This window comes from Lissotriton helveticus, chromosome 7 (genome assembly GCF_964261635.1).
Source record: "Lissotriton helveticus chromosome 7, aLisHel1.1, whole genome shotgun sequence".
Lineage (NCBI taxonomy): Eukaryota > Metazoa > Chordata > Amphibia > Caudata > Salamandridae > Lissotriton > Lissotriton helveticus.
The window spans coordinates 1,827,806,837-1,827,813,167 of record NC_136068.1 but is presented as its reverse complement, the minus strand read 5'-3'; positions in this window follow the sequence as shown (position 1 = coordinate 1,827,813,167).

The window sequence follows — 6,331 nt, the reverse complement described above, 5'->3', positions numbered from 1 at the left end:
CGTCCTGTCCCGGGGACACTGGTGAGGAACCGTCGCAGTCACGACGTGTGTGTGCCCCAAAGAAGTTGCCGCCCACAGAAGAGGCCAGCAGTGAATGTCCCCGCTCCGCGACGCATTGATCGCGTGGAGCCACGTGAAGGGAGTGCGGTCGAGCGCCAAAGAAAATTTTGAACCCGGCGCCATTTCGTGCCCAAAAGTGAGTGCGAGTTCGGGAGTCGGGCGGGACCAACGAGGAAGTCGGGAGCCCACCCCAAACTTCCTGAAGAGTCCTGGAGCCCACAACTGTCTGGAGCGGTGTGGACAGCCGCGGGGACGAGTGGGGAAGTCTAATACCCCGTGCCGAGAGTACTGAGCGTCGGAGCTCACCCCGATGCATGGGGTTTGGCATGCTATCGATCGGGAGCTGATCCCGAGCTCACCTGCAGGTGCATGAAGACGAGAGGCACGAAGGAGACCCAGGGAGACCTGCTGCCTGCCAGGAAAGCCGCCGGTGAGTGCCGCATGAACCCCGAGAGCCTGAAGAGTGAATGCAGCTTCGATCCTCGTGGTGACTGGGAGCTTCAAGGGGGCGGCCATCTTGAAGTCAGGCTGCTGAAAGGGACACCCCTGTGCAGTCTGAGAGCGGCCATTTTAAAGTCAGGCGTGTCAATTGGAAAACAAGCGGTGACACACAGATTGCTGAAAACGAAAAGTTAATGCCAGACACTGATGTTAAACAAGCACAAGCAAATGTAACAGTTCAAACAAGCACGAGTTAATGCAAGGCACTGATGTTAAACAAGCACGAGCAAATGTAACAGTTCAAACAAGCACGAGTTAATGCAAGGCACTGATGTTAAACAAGCACGAGCAAATGTAACAGTTCAAACAAGCACGAGTTAATGCAAGCCACTGATGTTAAACAAGCACAAGTATATGTAACAGTACAAACAAGCACGAATTAATGCAAGACAGAAATAACAAACAAGCATAAGCTAAGGCGAACAAAGACGCAATCAATCGACCTGAATGCCTGCGAAGAAGAAGCAATAAGTTAACCAGAGTCAAAGAAAAGTGAACAGGACGAGCTACCACAATGGTGACCCCAAACACCTCCCCTCAACGAAATGAAGTCAAACCAATCATCCAGGGGGTGTCGCACCTGCGGCCCCCGGAACCTTTAACACTGACCACGGGAGGGAGCATGGGCCCCAGATGGCAAGAGTGGCTTGAGGACTTCTAAGATTACATTAAGGGGTCCAAGGTAACCATTGATGAAGAAAAGTTGATTGCCCTCCGCAATTTAGCGGGCCGAGAGATCAGTAAGATAATCAAAGACTTTTCCCCTGCAGATGTAGGAACATATGACAAGGTGCGTGAGGCCCTAAACAAAAAATTCCTTCACAAAAGGAATGTGGCCTATGAAAGGCATGCATTTCATCAAGCCCGTCAAGGAAAAGATGAAGCGATGAGTACATTCATCACCAAGCTGCGGCGATTAGCGAGACACTGCGAATTTGACACCTTTTCGACAGATGCTGCCATAAAATCACAAATCATAGATGGATGCCACTCGGAAAATCTCCTTAAACGGCTGCTAAGAAAACCTCATGAACTAGATGACATTGAAGAAATGACTCGCGTCTACGACCAGGCGGAAGAACACGCTACAACCATTGAAACGGGACGCAACGTAAGCCGTGAACAAGCATGTCGAGTACAAGCCAGCAACAGCAGTCGTCGAAATTCGAAGGAAAAACAATGGAGACCCAGGCCATCATCCCGTCAACGACACACTGAGCACAGGAGGCGAGACCCTGGTCGAAGGGATAGGAGGCCGGAGAGGACAAAAAGACGCTATCGATGCGGATATGACTATCCACACGTCAACGCCTGCCCTGCCATGGGCCAGCGATGTAGAAAATGCGGGCGAACGAACCATTTCGAAGTGATGTGTGGGGACTATCAAAAGGAGAGGCGGAGCGGAATGATGAGGTTATCTCGCTCTGATACCAGAAAACATCACATAAGAGCAGTCCAGGACAAGTCTACGGTGTCTTCAGGCTCGTCCCACTCCGAAGATCTCAATGGGAGCGGAGGTCACCCTCCCGAGACTCTAGATCATCATCCAGAGGTTCTGAATACACAGTGGAATATGTGAATATGATTGCAGATCCCGACCAGCTCAAGAAATATCCACGTCTGGACATAAGTGTGGGAAACCACGATACCAGGTTTGTGCTGGACAGCGGAGCTTCGCTAAACTACATTCCGGTCACGGAATATGAGAGAATGAATCCTCAGCCACCATTGACTCCCGCACACGTCCGAGTTTTCACCTGGATGTCCAAAAAGCCACTCCCTTGCTTGGGAAAATTTCCAACAACACTCAGGCACAAAACTGTGTCCATACCTGCGTTCATACATGTCATCAAAAGTCCGGAAGCGGAATGCCTACTCAGTCTGCCGACTGCGGAGCGCCTCCGACTTGTTGAGCTTCTCTTTAAGGTCAGTGTTGACCCGGACATCTACAGTAAGTTTCCCAGACTATTTCAGGGATTAGGGAAAATGAAGGGTTGCCAAATCCACCTTCACATTAATGAACAGATCAGACCGGTAGCACAACACCGTCAACGCGTACCATTCCATCTCCAACAGGCTGTCTAGGATGAACTTCAAGAACTTCTTTCAGCAGACATCATCGAAAGGACTGATGGTCCGACTCCATGGGTGTCGCCGGTAGTCATTGTACCAAAGAAGGGCACCCCTGGCAAAGTGAGGCTGTGTGTCGACATGCGACTACCCAACACGGCCATAGAAAGGGAGCGCCACCCAGGGCCACATCTCAGCGATATGATTTCTGCACTAAATGGAGCGAGGGTGTTCTCAAAGCTGGACTTAAACAAAGGCTACCATCAGTTGGAGCTGGATGTCAGGTCTCGCTACATCACAACATTTGCAACCCACCTTGGACTATTCAGGTACAAGCGGCTGAGCTTTGGTGTCTCCTCGGCTGCAGGAATCTTTCAGGAGGCAATTCGACAGGTCATTCATCACATCCCTAACACGTTGAACTACAGCGATGATATCCTTGTGTATGGATCGGACGTTCGTGAGCATGACAAGGCTCTTGAGCGTGTTTGCCATGCCCTGTTAGAAGCCAATTTGACATTGAACAAAAACAAGTGTGAGTTCCACCAGTCCACTTTAAAGTTTTTCGTTCACATTTTCTCGGGTGCTGGAATGAAACCTGATCCGGAAAAAGTAACTACTCTGAATGAGACCAAGAGCCCACAAGACGTTGGTGAATTGAGGTCATTTCTGGGCATGGCCAGTTACTGTGCTCGCTACATCAAAGACTATGCGACCATTAGCCACCCACTTCGGGCCCTCACAAAACAAGGTCAACCGTTCACCTGGTCCTCCCAGTGTGAACAGGCGTTCAGGGAGATCAAGCTGGCGGTAGAGTCTGCTGATAACCTCTCATACTTTAGTCCTCGCCGGAACACAGAAATCACCGTGGATGCCAGCCCTGTGGGGTTGGGGGCGATTCTGGCGCAATACGACAATGACTCTGATCAGAGACGCATCGTTGCCTATGCCAGTCGCAGTCTTTCTGATCCTGAGAAACGATATTCGCAACCTGAAAAGGAGAGTCTTGCGGTGGTATGGGCGTGTGAACATTTTCATGTCTTTATTTATGGCAAGCACTTTACCCTAATCACCGATCACCAGGCGCTGGTCACTATTTATGGCAACCCGAGATCCAAGATGCCGCCGAGGATCGAAAGATGGGGTCTGAGACTACAAGAATATACTTTCACAATCGTCCACAAACCCGGGAAGTCTGAGAACCCGGCAGACTACATGTCACGACACCCGCACGCATCGTCTGAATCCAAGCCCTCCATTGCAGAGGAGTATATTCACTTCGTGGCTGATCAAGCACTGCCACCTGCCATTCCCATGGAGGCCATCCGAGATGCCACTGCACAGGATGTCATCTTACAGAAGGTGCTACGTCTGATCCAGACTAACCGGTGGAGACACGAATGTGAAGAAGACGCCAGTGATCCGACTGTCAAGCAGGATATGCAAGCTTTCCGACACGTCTGTGACGAACTGTCTGTCACCACTGATGGGTTGATACTGCGAGGTCAGCGGATTGTTGTTCCCAGACTACTACGGCAAGGTGTCATCAATATTGCTCATGAAGGCCACAGAGGAGTAGTGTCAACAGAACGAGCTCTCCGGGAAAGGGTGTGGTTTCCTCTTCTCGACCAAATGGTGGAGTCAACCCTGGAAGACTGCCATCCGTGCCAGCTGGTCAACCGGGGGGATCCTCCTGCTCCATTGCAAATGACCACCCTACCCAGCGGAGTGTGGCAAGAGCTCGCCATGGATTTCTACGGACCGCTACAATCTGGAAAATATGTTGTGGCCATCATTGACGAGTACTCACGATTCCCCATTGCGCAATTCGTGTCATCCACAGGTGCCTCCAGCACTCTCAAAGTGTTGGATGAAGTGTTTGCAGCATGGGGTGTTCCCAAAGAGTTGAAAACAGACAACGGACCTCCTTTCAATGGACACGAGTTCAGTGCCTTTGCAAAGCACCTGGATTTTAAACATAGGAGAGTGACGCCCCTCTGGCCGCAGGCAAATGGCACCATTGAAAGATTTATGGCCACACTTAAAAAGACGTTTCAACAAGCCACTGCTGAAAAAAGGGATCTGCAAGCAGCCCTAAATGAAGTCCTGAGAGCATACAGAACAACCCCTCACGCGACCACTGGGAAGTGTCCTGCAACCCTAATGCTAGGTCGTCCCATAAAGAATCGCATTCCGACGTGGGAGGGAGCTCTGCGAGCGGTGTCGCCCCTCCGCAGTCATCAAGAGGTGATGGCGACTGACAGCCGCAACAAGGACAAGATGAAATCATACGCAGACGCAAAGAGAAGAGCGAGATCACCTTCTTTGCGTGAAGGAGATTGCGTCATTGTCAAACAGGACCAACAAAGAAAGACTGACTGTCGTTTTCGAGCTGAACCCTTGCTAGTCACTCAGCAGAAGGGCACCATGATAACAGCGGAGTCTGATCAACGGCGAATCACTAGGAACGTGTCACACTTTAAGAAATGTCCTCCGGACATGAGAGTAGCCTTGACAAAAATGACTGGAGTGTCCGCCCCTGAAGGACATGATCAATCTGACCCAGAGAGCGGGAGTCAGATAAAAGACCCTCCGGTGGAAGCTATGAGTGAAATGGGAACCATGTCTATGCGGCCCCGCCGAGATATCCAACGACCAAAAAGACTCATTGAAGAAATCTGAACCAGTTTACTGTTTTGTTGTCTTGTTAAGAAAGGGGGAGATGTTATGTAGTCAGCAGTCTAGTAGTTGGGTGGGCGGAGTCTAATGGGGACCAGGGGAAGAGGAGGAGTGTAGGAAGGAAAGGGGCAGATAGAATAGGGACATGGACAGAGAAGGATGCAAGGAATAAAGATCCCTATAAATCGGCTGTAATGCCAGAAACCGGTCCTCGGAAGTCTGTTTCTGGTCCAGGGAAGGCATGGCTTGGCAGTTCCGGCTGGACTGTTCCCATGAGGCACAGGGTCAGACTGATTTGCATATAGCCATGTTTGAACTGGGGTGGCAGAGTGGGCTAAAGAACGGTGATGGATTAAACCCAGATCTTTTGACTGGGTGTGAGTGTTTGATTAATTCAGATGCTCCGTCCATTACCACCCCCTTTTGTACCGCACCATTGATAGAGGAAGCCCTGACACTCCCACTGCCTCCCCACAATCTCCCCTCATTCACTCATTCTAACTCATGCACACTGCTTTACTCACCCCCTTGCTTTACCTTATTCATAATCACTCTCACTCTCTCATTGTTTCTCACTCTTTCATTGTCATTGACAGTCTCAAACACTTACAACTAAGACATAATCTCACTCATGCTTTCACTTAGGCATGCACAGAGAAACAACACTGACTGTGTTTTTTACTTCCCTTTCTTCCTTTGCTGGCAGCTCAGAGGATCCCTGGCAGCAGCAGAGCAAGATTTCAGGGCTGGATGTTTCCTAACGAGGTGACAGACAAACAGGGCCAGGTTTCAGAGGAAGACCCACCACAATCCCTCTCTCAGCTTCTTCACAGTACTCGAAGCTCAGCCCTATTAAAGCTGAGATAGTTCTAGGGTTCATGTCCCTGCTGCTGTGTGTGGCTCTTCATTGGCCTCAGTGATGCACTGATACATATATGGCAAAAGACCCGATTTCGGACACTCACAATTCTTTAAGTCAAAATGGCTTTAGTTTAGTTGTCTCCTGCCTAAAATAGACAGT